This window comes from Thalassophryne amazonica, chromosome 3 (genome assembly GCF_902500255.1).
Source record: "Thalassophryne amazonica chromosome 3, fThaAma1.1, whole genome shotgun sequence".
NCBI lineage: Eukaryota > Metazoa > Chordata > Actinopteri > Batrachoidiformes > Batrachoididae > Thalassophryne > Thalassophryne amazonica.
Window position 1 is genome coordinate 34246317 of NC_047105.1, and position 15385 is coordinate 34261701.

At 41.7% G+C, this 15385-nt stretch overlaps 2 long non-coding RNA genes across 2 annotated transcripts in view; both read right to left on the minus strand.

The window, feature by feature from the left end:
* The window catches only part of LOC117506520, a 20330-nt gene extending 4953 nt beyond the window's left edge, over positions 1-15377 (minus strand). Inside the window, exons 1-2 of the long non-coding RNA XR_004559493.1 lie at positions 15228-15377; positions 3699-3704 (exon numbers count right to left, since the gene is read on the minus strand). This is a non-coding gene — a long non-coding RNA (uncharacterized LOC117506520). The remainder of the gene's footprint in view (positions 1-3698; positions 3705-15227) is intronic.
* On the minus strand, positions 467-753 carry LOC117506522. Its single transcript, XR_004559495.1, has 2 exons — positions 720-753; positions 467-687 (listed from the first exon to the last, which is right to left on the minus strand). It is a non-coding gene; the product is annotated as an uncharacterized LOC117506522 (long non-coding RNA).
* Positions 15378-15385: the final 8 nt, after the last annotated feature.

Here is a 15385-nt window from a genome sequence, read left to right on the forward strand (position 1 = left end):
GGGGCCATCACAGAAGAACTGATGTACGTTTTAAAGTCTTTGTGATTTTTAAAAAGTTTGGGGATACCCTCTGCTGATGATGCAATGGTGTGATTTGATGCTGATGCTTATGAACCTTCATGAATGTGTTCTGCTTTATGGCATTTAAACTTTATGTGCTTCACCCTTTTCAGCTCTGTATTCTTTCTTGTGCCTGCATTCCACTTTCGCTGAACATCAGTGCATGAGGACCCTGTCTTTCCCTGTCTGACAGCATTCTCAACCTGAATTAAAATACATAAACATTAATAGTCAGACTTTAGACATTGAAAACAATTCAAATTAAATATATTTTTAACCAACACACACACACAAAAAAATTGTCTAATGTCTTATTTAGCACAAACATCATACACTGTTCAATAAACTGAAAAACAAATAAAGTATCACAAAAGCTATCTTGAGTTTAGATTTAGTCACCTTCCACAGCATGGCAGCAGCGTGGCTGCAAGATCTGCCTTGACCTGCAATACACGAACAACCTGCAGTTTGTATTTCACCTGTCAAATTGACTAAAACCCAGGCTTGGTGATGAGGGATTTTAAGGTTTTGGCTCGGCTCTATGTCGGATTTTAAGTAAATAAGGTTGTGTCCCACCTCCTTCAACAAAACACGACTGACTTTATTACTGTGCAGATACTAATAAGCCTCGGAGCTCTTAAGATTATTCATGGCTTCACCGTCTGACGCGACAGCGCTAAGGAAGTAGCTAAAAATGCTACTGTATGTTAAATTTGGTCACCTTTTCATATCCACCCATCTATTGCAGTTGGCAGAGGGATAGTCACGTTCAACTCCTCACTTTAAAAGAACTATTTTAAATTATAGTCTGACTGATATGGAATTTTTGAGGGCCAATATCGATCTTAGGTAGGAAAAAACCAAATAAAAAAAAAAAACAATTTCTGCAGATACATACAGACAAAAATGGCAAAGATTCCTAACATTCCTTTAACAAACCCTTATGACAAAGAAATATAACTGAGGCTTGCTGTGTTACAGTGAAGCATTAACTTTATTATAAATAACTATAAACAGAACCAACAACCAAACGCTATACGGTATGCCCGATAAGTATTCACAGAGCTTCACTTTTTCTGCATTTTTTTTGTTGTTACAGCCTTATTCCAAAATGGAGTAATTAATTAATAATTAATTTTTTCCCATCACAATTCTACTCACAACACCCCATAATGGCAATATGAAAAAAGTTTTTTTTATTTTATTTTTTGCAAATTTATTAAAAATAAAAAACTAAGAAATCACACGCACAAAAGTATTCACACCCCTTGATCAATACTTTTTGAAGCATCTTTGGCAGCAGTTACAGCCTCATGTCTTCATAAATATGATGCCACAAACTCGGTGCACCTATCTTTGGTCAGTTTTGTCCATTCCTCTTTGCAGCACCTCTCAAGCTCCATCAGGTTGGATGGGGAGTGTCGGTGCACAGACATTTTCAGATCTCTCCAGAGATGTGCAATCAGCTTCGGGTCTGGGCTCTGGCTGGGCCACTCAAGGACATTCACAGAGTTGTCCTGAAGCCACTCCTTTGATATCTTGGCTGTGTGCTTAGGGTCATTGTCCTACTGAAAGATGAACCGTTGCCCCAGTATGAGGTCACGATATGTCTGTACATTGCTGCACTCATCCTCAATCCTGACTCGTCCCCAGTTCCTGCTGCTGAAAAACCCCACAGCATGATGCTGCCACCACCATGCTTCACTGCAGGGATGGTGCCTGTTTTCCTCCAAACATGACGCCTGGCATTCACACCAAAGAGTTCAATCGTTGTCTTGTCAGACCAGATAATTTTGTTTCTCATTGTCTGAGAGTCCTCCAGGTAACTTTTGGCAAACTCCAGGTGGGCTACCATATGCCTTTTACTCAGGGGTGGCTCCGTCTGGCCACTCTACCATACAGGCCTGATTGATGGGTTGTGGCAGAGATGGTTGTCCTTCTGGAAGGTTCTCCTCTCTCCACAGAAGAATGCTGGAGCTCTGACAGAGTGACCATCAGGTTCTCGGTCACCTCCCTGACTAAGGCCTCTTCTCCCGATCACTCAGTTTAAACATGTGGTCAGCTCTAGGAATTCTCCTGGTGGATCCAAACTTTTCCCATTTACGGATGACGGAGACCACTGTGCTCATGGGACTTTCAAAGCAGCAGAAATGATCTGTACCCTTCCCCAGATTTGTGCCTCAAGACAATCCTGTCTTAGAGGTCTACAGACAATTCCTTTTACTTCATGCTTGGTTTGTGCTCTAACATGGACTGTCAACTGTGGGACCTTATATGTAGACAGGTGTGTGTCTTTCCAAATCATGTCCAATCAACTGAATTTATCCCAGGTTGACTCCAATTAAGCTGTAGAAGCATCTCAAGGATGATCAGTGGAAACAAGATGCACCCGAGCTCAGTTTTGAGCTTCATGGCAAAGGCTGTGAATTCTTGCGTGCATGTGATTTCTTAGTTTTTTTTTTTTTTTTTTTAATAAATTGGCCAAAAAAAAAAAAAAAAATCTAATTGCCATTCTTGGTTATTGTGTGTAGACTTTTGAGGGGAAAAAAATTAATTTAATCCATTTTGGAATAAGGCTGTCCCGTAACAAAATGTGGAAAAAGTGAAGAGCTATGAATACTTTCCGGATGCACCGTACATTACGCTGCTATCACTTGGATTGGCAGGTGTTGTGTCACATCGCTCACCATTTGCATAAAATAGACATCTAATCCATTCTGTTTTGCTTTAGTTGGTAATGTAGTGACCACTTGTCTCTTCTTGCTGTAAAACACCAACTCTGAATGAAAATGAATGGCAGCTAATGAATGGCTTCATTTTAAATGGTTTCATATGGTAGGAACATCGTTAGAACATAGTGATCCTGAATAAATTGAGAGTGAAGGGCAGAAAAGCTGAAAGCTCTGTTATGCCACATTCACACCGGGCGCGATCAGACGCTACAAATTCGTGGGGGTCGCATGGCGACGGACGCTCCTCCTTCGCCAGTGTGTCGCTCTGCTTGGGTGAACTTTCACTGCGAAAATTCGCTCCAATGCGTCATCATATAGGAGGAGTTTCCATTCCGCTCGGCGTCAAGTCATCATGGCGGACCTTGATCACACGGAGCAACTTGTTGTGGAAAGCTCCCAATACAGGGAGTATCATTATTTGCTGCAGGAGCTGCGTCTGGATGACGGCCGCTTTCAGCGGTCCTTCCACCTCTGCGGGACCCAGTGTGAGGACCAACTGTCCCATTCACGCGTGCACATGTAAACAACAACAACAAAAAAAAAGAAACTCCGCTGCTTGCTGCAGCTCGCTCTCCCCCCAAAAAAACTCTGTCATAATTGTGTTTAGAAACCAGTCACCATTTGTTTTATTATACATCTGTGTAGTTAATTAATAAAATATTCTCCAGAGACGATTCGCACGTAAAATATAAAGAGAAGGAAACTCCTCTCCCACTGCTGTGGTGCTACTGCTTGCTCCAAAAACTCATAATTGTGTCATAATTGTGAAATAAAGGACAAAAGAGACATAAGTCCTGCTCACAGGCTGCTACCAGATACAGGACATGTTTACATCTTCAGTCAAACTCCAGACATCTCCATGTCACTACATATTCAGTCCGATTGGTCATCGCGGTGCGAAGAGACAAAAAACTTCAGATTTTTCAACTTGGGGAGGAGGGTAACGCGACGTGATGCGACGCAATATCGCGCAACAAACGCACAACAAACGCACCAATCGCTCAAAATCGCTTCACTCGCATCGCTTCACTCGCACCCATCACGTCGCGCTGCGTGACTTGGTGCCAAAACACGTCGTTCCATAGGGATTACATGGCAACCTGTTGCTGCTGTCGCTCACGTCGCGCCCGGTGTGAACGCAGCATTATAAGGACTTGATTTATTGTAATAATATTCATACAATAACATGCTATTGGAGGGCGGTACGCATTTTCAGAGGCCCGGCGTCCATGCCCAGTCGCCCAAAATGACCAATATTCGCCCGACGTTGGACAAGGGCAAATATCTGGCATTTTGGGTGACTGTACATGGACGGAGGGACTCTGAAAATGCATACCACGACAACTGCATGTTATTTGCATTATTATCACTTACTGAGATACACAACAGCTGGAATCACATTAACAATATTTACTGTCATTTCAAAAACACACGACACCCAGCAAACACGTACATAAAAGTTGGCTCACTTAACTTTTGTTGTGTTGGCTGGTACCGAGCTGCTCTCCAAATTCACCAGGGCATCTGCATCAAGCTGGCTGCTTTGGCTGCTGTATATTGTCAGACTATCCATGAGAAAATTGTCTGGAATATCCATATTGGGACCAACACACACTTCGCGCCTTTTCATCTTATTGTCTGTGGACAGTTCTTGGGTTGCGCATGCTATGATGTCATCACTTTATGCACAGCGGGCGGGTATTGGGATACCCGCTCGCTTCTGTGGGCAGGTATGGACAGGTAGCGTAAATGTAAATCTATGCTACCGGTCCAGCAATGCCAGTAAGTGATAATATTATTATTTATCAAGCCAAAGCCTAACAGAGGAACAAGAAACAAAAACACTCTGCCATTTTAAGGAGTATTGGGTTTCCAAATCTATACTTGGCTCATGTAGGGGATTAGTGTTGACAAGACCTTTATCCACATAGAAAGAGAGGTTTTGTGTTTCACTCACTGAGACATCAGGGAGAAACCATCAATGACAAGACAGCTCCAGTGGCAGCACCCATAGTATTGATATTTGCAGTATCAACCTGCCTCTGGGAGTGTAATATCGGATATGAGGAACAGCTAATAGCCATCTTTTTAGTGCTGCTGGGAAATGATAAATACACTCACCTCCACATTTGACTCAATAAAAGGCAGATTAGGGTTCAATTGGTCTGCTTCAATTAAATTATAGGTGTGCACAAACAGCCTGGACAATTGCACTCAATCACTCTCGACCTAATGCCCAAGAACAAGCCTCAACACACTGCAATGCCTCGTCAATGCTTTGTAACTTAAAACAACAAAACAAAAAAAGCAATTTTTCTCTGATACACACCTACACAGATGGAAACTAGTCACACTAAAAAGAGAGGACTACAGTCAGAGATACGGAGTGATGCAGGAGGAAGATGGGCATTAAAAACAGTGAGGAGAGTTGAAAAACAATTACAAGCAAATGAATGAGACACGGAATAGAAACGAGTCATTTCATGGGACACAGTATTCTTCTTGTGCCTTCTATACAGGTTTATGAGTTTATTAATCTCTGCCACTTGTTGTGTGGGCCGCCAGAAGAGGAGGTACTGCTGGCCCACCACCAGAGGGCGCCCTGACTGAAGTGCGGGCTCCAGGCACGAGGGGGTGCTGCCACCTTACAGGAACAGCCGAGGTGACAGCTGTCACTCATCTGCACTTCACCCTGGATAAAAGCAGGATGACACCTCCACCACGTCGCCGAGATATTGTACTTCGAGAGGTAACTTTCTCTGCCTGCGTACTATAGTGATTGATTCTAAGAGCTATTGTGTTGCAGCTGTCTACCCAGAGGACCGGCGTGGGTCGCGACTGTTTCATCCTTCTTCCCACCAGATAAGTGGTACTCAGACGCTGCACGATGTGTGTAGAGGTGGAGGTGGAATTCCCACCGTTATTGTTACGGGTGTACACACACCCACACTTGACTGTCTTTGTTCTCCGCCAGCAGTACCAGATCCGACACGCTGAGACGGTGGCCACCTGGGGACTTCGGGACTTGGCGGCTCCAGTATCCTTCGGGTTCGGTGGCGGTGGAAATCGTGTGGTTCCGGTTCATCTCCAGACGGACATCTCCTATCGTCGAGCCTGCCCACACGACACCTTCATTCATTGACTTGTATTTATTCTATAATCTGCTGTGTGTGGTTGTGACATTCACAACAGTAAAGTGTTCACATTTAACTTCCTCTATTGTCCGTTCATTTATGCCCCCTGTTGTGGGTCCGTGTCACTACACTTTCCCAACACCACTCTTCCATTTGCACTTTTTTGCATTTACATTTGTTAAAAGTGCAAGAAAGGTATTGTTTTTGACACAACTGTGGACTTATGAGCCCTCAAAAACAGTCAGGTTTCAATGAGACATTTGCAGGCAGAGATGCAACACTGCCTATCTAGCTTCCTACACTGAGACCAAAATCAATTTCAATTAAAGCCAGTGCTGTCCAGGACAGACCTCAACATCTGAGCTGAGCGAAGAGCTCACACAGAACAACTTCAACAAAAGCTGCTGACAAGCACAGAGGGTAAGTATTAATTTAACCCAGCTGTTCAGAGAAGGCAATTAATGTGACGACAGCATGAACAATCCACCAACTAAGACATCCAATTTCCTTGAGGATGATCTTTCAGCTTTGACGTGATATTTTTCTCCCCATAACATTTCTTATTTCTTGGAATACAATCAGTATATGTTGTTGAAATTCATACTAAGAGTTAAGTAACATTTCAGCAAATGTTATCTTTTTGGGGAGTCTGTTAGATGCCATTCTAATCCAGTTACATTTTTTCAGCGAATCTGATTGGTTAAGTGTGTGAGATTTCAGACTATATAATATCGGGGTAACAATATTCGACCGTTTCACATTTGGATGTATTACTCCGTGCCCTGACCAGTGTCCTGATGAGATGCCATTCCTGTTGAATGTCACTCCTGTCCTCCACACAACTGTGCATGCACAATATTGTCGGGATGCGGAACTGAAGATTTATGTGACGAGATGCACAATTCAACAGAACACCGGCTGCCTGTGCTGCTAGCTGTTAGCACTTTTAGCTGAGAGTGAGAGAAAGTCACGTACTGCTGCCAAAATGGGTGAATTTAAGCTACCATACAAAAGTATTGATGTGGATTCTGATACAGAATTACCATTTCACATTTGATGGATTTTCACGTTTGATGGATTACTCCGCACTCTGACCGCTGTTGGAGCAATGCTGTCTTGGCTCGACAGTAAGTCTCGAAGACCGAATTACCTACCGAAAAATAAATCGTGCAAATGATGGAATTTGATTAGAATGGGAATAACCCCCTTGTGTCTGATGATTTGTAGACGTTAATGTTGGATTACGGTCGCAAATAGCCGTTTAACCAGTAATTTGCGACTGCAAAATCCAGCATTAACATCTGCAAGTCAGACACAACAGGGTTATTCCCTAATTGCATTATTGTTAGGAATTAGACATGCAACAATTTCCATTTTATTTCAATTAAGGACTCTGTCTGTGTTGCTCTTCTGTTTTTGTTTTCTGTTTTGTTTTGTTTAAAAAATTCTTGTGAAATTTGTGTAAAAAAAAAAAATTAAAAACCCTCTGGTTACCCCTTTGAGTCTGGTCTGCTTGAGGTTTCTTCCTCAAATCAGAGGGGTTGGTAAGGGTAGGCCTTATGCGTGTGAAGCGCCTTGAGGCAACTTTGTTGTGATTTGGCGCTATACAAGTGAAATAAATTGAATTGAATTCAACAATAGTTTCCACAATACTTTCCAGCAAAAACAAAACTATCGTATTTTCTTGAGAATTGCTGCCCTGGGTCATCCTCGCAGGCATGGAGGTGCTTTATCTTTAAAAAATGGATGTTGCTCAAAAGATTGTAAATCAAATCTTTTTACACAGTTTCATAAATTTATCATACAAGGCTGTGCTTAATTAACAAACTGTGGGGTGCAAAGTCTGCTGGTACAGAAACAGAAAAAAGCTTCTTTTCATGACTGTTATGTTTTCATCTGAAAATGACTTTAGTGTAATTTACATCCACATGTGTGCAGTGCCGCAGGGGAAAAAAAATAACCTGAGCTGTGTGTGATTTGAACAGCCTCAGAGCTCCAGAGCTGATCAGAGCGGTGTGGATAAAGCAAAAAAAGCTGCAGATTAATGGACATTTGGTGTTATTTACCATATACTTATTGTAATGGTTGCCACTTCTGGATACAGTAAAGCAGGAAGCACCAGCATCGAAAAGCTTTGATCCTTCACTCTCTTGCAAAGACATCGGGGTCACCAAACTAGGGATGTCCATTTTTGGTTTCCGATCCGACGGGAACAGCCGAAAGACAAAGAAGAAGAAGTAGTCTTGCTGATACCGTTCTGATACCTATTTTGAAAGCATTAAAAAACACAACCATTATTACTTCACAGTTTTAATTTTGCTTGAACATGACCAACAATATTGCTTGGCTTTTGTAACAAACAGCTTCTGAGTTATTTTGCTTGTATCAAGTACATCAGGGCCTGCACAAGTTCAAGACGTGGAAGAAATTATTTAAAATTTTGAGAACATTTATTGTGTGGATCTCAAAACTAGAGCTACAATTTGCCAGAAGGTATATCTAAGATGCAAGCCTAGAGTTGATGTTTTGGTACACTTGTTGTTGGGTCAGTGACTGAAGTGTCTTCAGGACAGAGGCATTTCCTCACTTCGAAAATGCAATAAGCCCTGAGCATTTTGGTCAAACGAACGAGGTACCAATATCTGTGCAGGGAAATGCAGTGTCCGCATTTCCCTAGAGAATACTTATATAGTGTGCTCGTTGTAGTTTCTTGTAGACAGTCTTTGCACATGGAGGTAGAAGTGCACAGTCGACTCTGTTCACCTTGGACATTGGATTTTCCTGAAACGGAATGTAAAAGACAATTTTTTCCCCCATGAAAAAATATTCACTTCAAGATAAACTCAGGTTTGAACATATTCTTATGTTGGATGGTGGATATATCTAATAGAACGTCTCTGTTTTTTTACATCAATACATACTGGTATTAAGAATGTGTGGCAAAATATTGAAAGTATCTTTTATATGTACTTTTAGCATACCAAAAAATATCTATGGTCATAAGCCATTAAGGTTACCTTGTCTATTTTCCCAGTCATCTGGCACAGCTTCACGTATCTAGCTTCATTGACGTTCTTCACTGCATCCTTAATACCGTACAAGGAACAGACAAACTTCTCAGCTTGGCTTTGGTCTGGGACATCTCTACGAGACAGACTAATTAAGAACTGGATATGGCGAACTCCTGTGTCCTTTTCCAACACTTCTAGAGGTTTGATCTTCTCTTTCCTGTAGAATGAGGTAGTGAAGTCTGATCCAGTGAGGGCATGAAGACCAGGGAGAGCTGCAGCAAGTCCTTTCTGTTTCGACTCAAGGGTTGTGGCAATGCTTGTGACGTCAATATGGCGACGGGTATTCCCTGACCCACAGTCCATTATGACCTTTCGGTAGCCTCGAACACTGCCATTCAACAGGTCCCTCCCAACAATTCCAAGGAGGATGACTAGGAAGTTAGTGTCTGAGGCACGAATGACAATATTCCTATGAACACTGGAGGCATGAAATGCTAGCAACATATCCGCTTCCTCATAGCTTCCTTGGAGATGGTCTGGCTGGTCAACAACCATCTTCTGTTCGGTGGAGGAAAACAGAAGTTTAACACAATTGCCACCATGGGAGACAACAAGCGTTTTCTTTCCAAGGATTGGTCCACAGTGATTCTGTTGCCATTCTCTTTGTAGGAACAGTGTGAGCTGAACCAAGAGATACCCCGGTAAGCTCCAATATGGAAAATATGAAATTACGCTATAGTTTAAATGATACCTTTGATTCATGCTTCATACCCCCCACCCCCCACCCATAACTGCCATTAGGCCTACAACATCATTGGGTTGGAGTTATTCAGAAAACACTTTTGAAATTCTTTATCATTTTATAAATGTTTTATTTAGTGCTTCTTAGCTATATGGCAAAGCTGACAGCCAATATTGCAACAACCGACGGAAATTCATGATGTGACGTTATTGTGCCCCAATGAAAATAATAGTAACGCACAGTGACATGGAGAAGTAACTTTAATCTGATTACTGATTTGGAAAGATTAACGCGTTAGATTACTCGTTACTAAAAAAGTGGTCAGATTAGAGTAACGCGTTACTAAGTAACGCGTTACTAAGTAACGCGTTACCGGCATCACTGATAATATATAACAAAGAGGTTAGATTTCCACACAAACAACGCGGAGTTCCCACCTAGCTCACGGCACGTGACATCACCACGTTAACATGCGCTAAATGGTTTGTAAATTCTTCCAGAGGTGTTATCAGGTTACAAAACAGCGTTTTCAGTTTTAGAAGTGTTTATTTCTCACTAACCTTTACATAATATACAAAGAGATTATATTTACACACAGACGAAATGAAGTTTCCACCTAGCTAGCAGCATGTGACATCACCGCGCTAACATCCGCTAAATAGTTTGTAAATCCTTTCAGAGGTGCTGTCAGGTTACAAAAACAGCATTTTCAGTTTTAGAAGTGTTTATTTCTTGCTAGCTTTTACATAATATATGAGAAAGGTGTTATTTCTAACCAAAATGAAACAAAGTTAGCAGCTAGCTAGGATTGATGTTACAACGCTAATGTCTGTGAGATCATGCAATAAAATTAGGTACAGAAGGTCACTTTTTAACCTCTTAAATATCACTTACAATAGGTCAAGGTTAGCCATCTTTGAACTTGTCCAAGGTCTGTGTCCCAAGAATGTTCCCTGTGAATTTGAAGACTGTGGCAGTAATAGAACTGGACTTATGCTGAGAACAGACAGACAGACAGACAGACGGATGGACGGATGCCAGGTCTTCACAATACCCGATGTCCATATGTTGGCCATCGGGTAACAAAACAATAATAATAATCATTTCCTATGAGTCTGACAACCTGCTTTTTACACCTATAATTAAAAAAGAGGTCAAGAACATAACAAATGCTCATATTTCTACATAACATGTTGACTGAACACTAGACACAGGTCATGCTTACACACAGAAACACAGAACTGATGTTTCAAAGCTCTTGCTTAGATCAGGCATTTGGGAATATATGGCCAAGAAAATACAGCCATGTCTTAATCTGCTTTCACACAGCTAAGCATATTTAGCCAACGGGATTACAAGCATGACCATCATAGTGTGCACAACGTGTTAGTGAAGAATATCAAATCAATGTTTGGTGAATGCATAAGCCTCTTATGGCCCCACAAGGAAAACACAGATAGAATTGTTCTGAGGTGTCACGACATTTGTCCAAGTCAGACAAATGGACTTTCAGAGAGTTAGTGCTCGCTAAGTAAACTGGCAATTGTTCTTTCATATATTATCTTAGTTGTTCACATATGGTGGTGCGGCTCGAAGGTCTGAAGCATGGCATTTACTGTCAGCAGGTATTAGAACAAAATATGTACATGTTAATTGTCTGCAGTGGTACAGCGGTGTGTTTGGACACCAAAAAGGTCGATGAGTGTCCATCCCAGCCAGCCTGTGCAGGCAATAACCCAAAAATAATAAATGCTGTCATCTCATCACTCACCAAATTATGAAGAGCACAGAAAAAAGGATGAACTGATCATTTGTGGTAAACCTTTTTGCATCAGATCAATACCAACACTTTCAGTAATATCTCCATAGATGTATCTGCCACCTGCTGGATGGTTAGCAGATACTGGATGAATTTGACAATCTGAGAAGCTGCAGTAACTGACATGTAGTTTAGCTGCCACCTGTAGAAACATGGTGTACTCACTGGGGCGCATCCACCTTCACATTAATGCATAGCATCATCTTACGCTATCCACTGTGGGCAAATGTTGAATGAAATACACAACAGAACAGGAAAGTAACAATAAAAAGAAAAAAAAAAAGAAAAAAAAAAAGAAATGGACAGAACATGCAGCTGAGGATGGCACTGCAAAGTAGTGAGGGTGAACCTGAAACACTGGACTGAAACATTTCAGACTATTTGAAATGCTTGTGTTTATTAAGTTTTTTCTCTGTGTCTGCATAAAAGGTAAAATATCACACTTATCACTCAACTTCAACCACTTTTCCGGGTTTGGGTTGCGGGGGCAACAGCTCCAGCAGGGGACCCCAGACTTCCCTTTCCTGTGCCACACTGACCACCTCTGACTGGGGGATCCCGAGGCGTTCCCAGGCCTGTGTGGAGATATAATCTCTCCACCTAGTCCTGGGTCTTCCCCGGGGTCTCCTCCCAGATGGACGTGCTTAGAACAACGGGCCAAAATAATATACAACAAATGGGAAATGCAAACTGGAATTAAAGAATGGATAAATCATGTGGCTGAGGATGGCACCAAAACATACGCCCAGAAATTACTGATGAATAGCTTGAAACAGTCATTTGAAAGTCCTTGAAACACAGATTGTTATGGAACAACACTGTTACAGAGTCTATTAGTGCAGCACATAACAGAATATTTGCAGAGGAATCCTTCAAATCCGGTTACAAGCACCAACGTTTGACTGTGTATACCTTTGGTACATATTGCATATGTATATGTGTGCATATGGGTATGCGTTGTATGGGTGTGTGTAATATATATATATATATATATATATATATATATATATATATATATATATACACATACACACACACACATACGCACGTATGTGTGTGCGTGTGTGTATATATACACTGGGCTCGACAATAGCACTGGTCCGATGGCCCGGCGGCCTTTTTACATGTTCTGGGCCACCACGGGCCAGTGAAGTTCATATTTCACTGGCCCCGTATGGGCCCAGTAAGAATTAAAATCGCTTTGGGCAGATTTATTAGTCTAATGCCGCGTTCACACCGGGCGCGATCAATGCTACAAATTCGCGGGGGTCGCGTGGCAACGGACGCGCCTCCTTCACCCGGTGTGTCGCTCTGCTTTGCTGCGAAAATTCGCCCCGGTGCGTCATCAAATAGGAGGAGCTTCCATTCAGCTCGCCGGCTCCGGTTGTCAGTCAAGTTACATGACAGACCTTGATCACACAGAGCGAGTTGTTGTGGAAAGCTGACAAACGTCATGAGACGTTCCCAATTCAGGCAGTATCATTATTTGCTGCAGGAGCTGCGTCTGGATGATGGCTGCTTTCAGCGGTCCTTCTGCCTCTGCAGGACCCAACTTGAGGACCAACTGTCCCGTTCACCGCGCAGCACATGTAAACAATTAAAAAAAAAAAGAAAAAGAAACTCCGCTCCCGCTGCTGTGGGCTGCTGCTCCTCCAAAAGCTCTTGTCATAGTTGTGAAATAAAGGACAAAAGAGACATACGTCCTGCTCACAGGCTGCTACCAGAGACAGGACATGTTGCACCCACTTCGCAATGTTCGGAACATTGCCGAAGTGCAGACAACTTTCGTCTGCAGGCGCATCTTCTGATGTGGCGCAAATTTCGCTTCAACATCGACGCTTCATTTTCGCTTAAGCAAGATCGAGCGCAGTGAATATTATGAATTTCTTGAAAACCTCCTGCCCCTGGCAGAAACCAGGAAAGCAAAGGAAAGAACAGCTATCACCCTCAAAACAAGCACAGAAGAGGAAGGCTGCTGATGCTGAATATGAGAAGAAAATGGTGAGGAAAACTTGGCAAACTTCCTGGAAGAAAAGACGGCCATAGCTGGAGCGTGATGAGGAGAGTGAGGTTGTCTTCTGTGGAACTTGTAGGGCCATGCCAGAATAGGCTGACAAGTATAATATATCAAGTCCTGGTAGGCAATGTGGTATGATTTCATATGCCAGTTTAAAAGTCTAATCAGTATGCCTTGTGGAAACCCCACGGTGACAACATTAGCAAGGGAACTTGGTTTATGAAATTTAACATATTAATTTTGTAAATGATCAAGAAATAAATTTATTTTGTATTAATGTCTGAGTGTTGAAAAAATTCCTATCAGTTACCTACCGACATTTTTTTCAAAGTTTACTCACTTTAAGGTTTTTATCATGTAGTATAAGAATTTTGTGTTTGTTTCAAGTGTTTTTACATTAAGGAAACCCAATTCTAATGTCTGAGTGTTGATTTAAAAAATTCTTATCAGTTACCCCCCGGTTCGGCACAGGTGTGAAAGTATGGGCCAGTGATATTTTCATCCGGGCCAGTAACTTTCAGATTCTACTGGCCCTGTGGGCCAGTGCATAAATTGCCTTATTGTCAAGCCCTGATACACTTACATATTCTGTTTCTACCTTATTCTTATGTCTTGTACTGTTACAAGTATTATTATTATTGCTTATGTTGCACCTCCTCTGTGAGATCAATAAAGTTTATCTTATCTTATATTTTAGAAAAATAACAGCCATTTGAATTTTCAATAGGGGGCCAAGTAGGGGTCCAATTGAAGAACTGCATAGGGGTCAAAAAATGTTCCAATCATATTGAAAGCTATACCACATTATGTGTCTGATCACAAAGATTCCAAAAAGGTATAGTTTGGACTATCTGGCTGAATGTTCTGGAGTTATGGGGTAAAAACAGCAAGCATGGCGACAAAGATCACTTTCAGTATGTACAGGGGTCAAAAGTTAAACTTGCTCCAATTATGGTAAAACATGATGCAAATTATTGGTTGAGTTAGTAGGATTTTAAAAAGGAACAGTTTGCACCATGTGTCATGCTTAGTTATGTTACAGGGTAACATATCTCACATGTCATAGAATCCATTGGACATCGCATTGTTTGACTTTTACTTTGGAGACCAAACATTCAACACAGTCACAACTATTCCATTTGTTAATCCTATTAGTTCAACCAATAATCTACACCACGTTTTACCAGAACTGGACCAACTTTAACTTTTGACCCCTGTACAAACTGAAACTGACTTTTTGTCACCATTCTTGCTGTTTTTACCCCATAACTCCAGAACATTCAGTTATAGATAGTGCAAACTATACCTTTTTGGATTCATTGTCATCAGATACATAATGTGATATTACTTTGAATATGATTGGAACATTTTTAATTTTGACCCCTGTGCAATTCTTCAATTGACCTCTACTTGGGCCCCCTATTGAAAATTCAAATGGCTAAAGTTATTTTTTACAATATGTACCAAAAGGTATACACAGTCAAATTTTGGTGCTTGTAACCAGATCTGAACTATTCTTACAGTTATCTGCTGTACTATCCACTTTATTCCTGGCCCCGGCTCATGTAGAAACTATCGTGCACCCAACTTCAGATGAGCTACCGGAAGTAGTATTTGGCCATTGAAAAGAACTGTAAGTTAGCGTTCGAGTTAGCTGTTTATTCCGAATAACTCTGAGAGCTTATCAATACGATTAGCCCCCAAAAATGTACTCGTGTGGTTCGGGAACATCTTGCGCTGTTCGTGGATGTACCACAGCAAGCGGAAGCTACATTTGTGGCTACAGGAGCAATGTTTGGAACACGCACCCCAGACGAAGAGACAGTGTGCCTGCGAGCCTCCGTATACTTTTTACCGCCTGCCCAAAGAT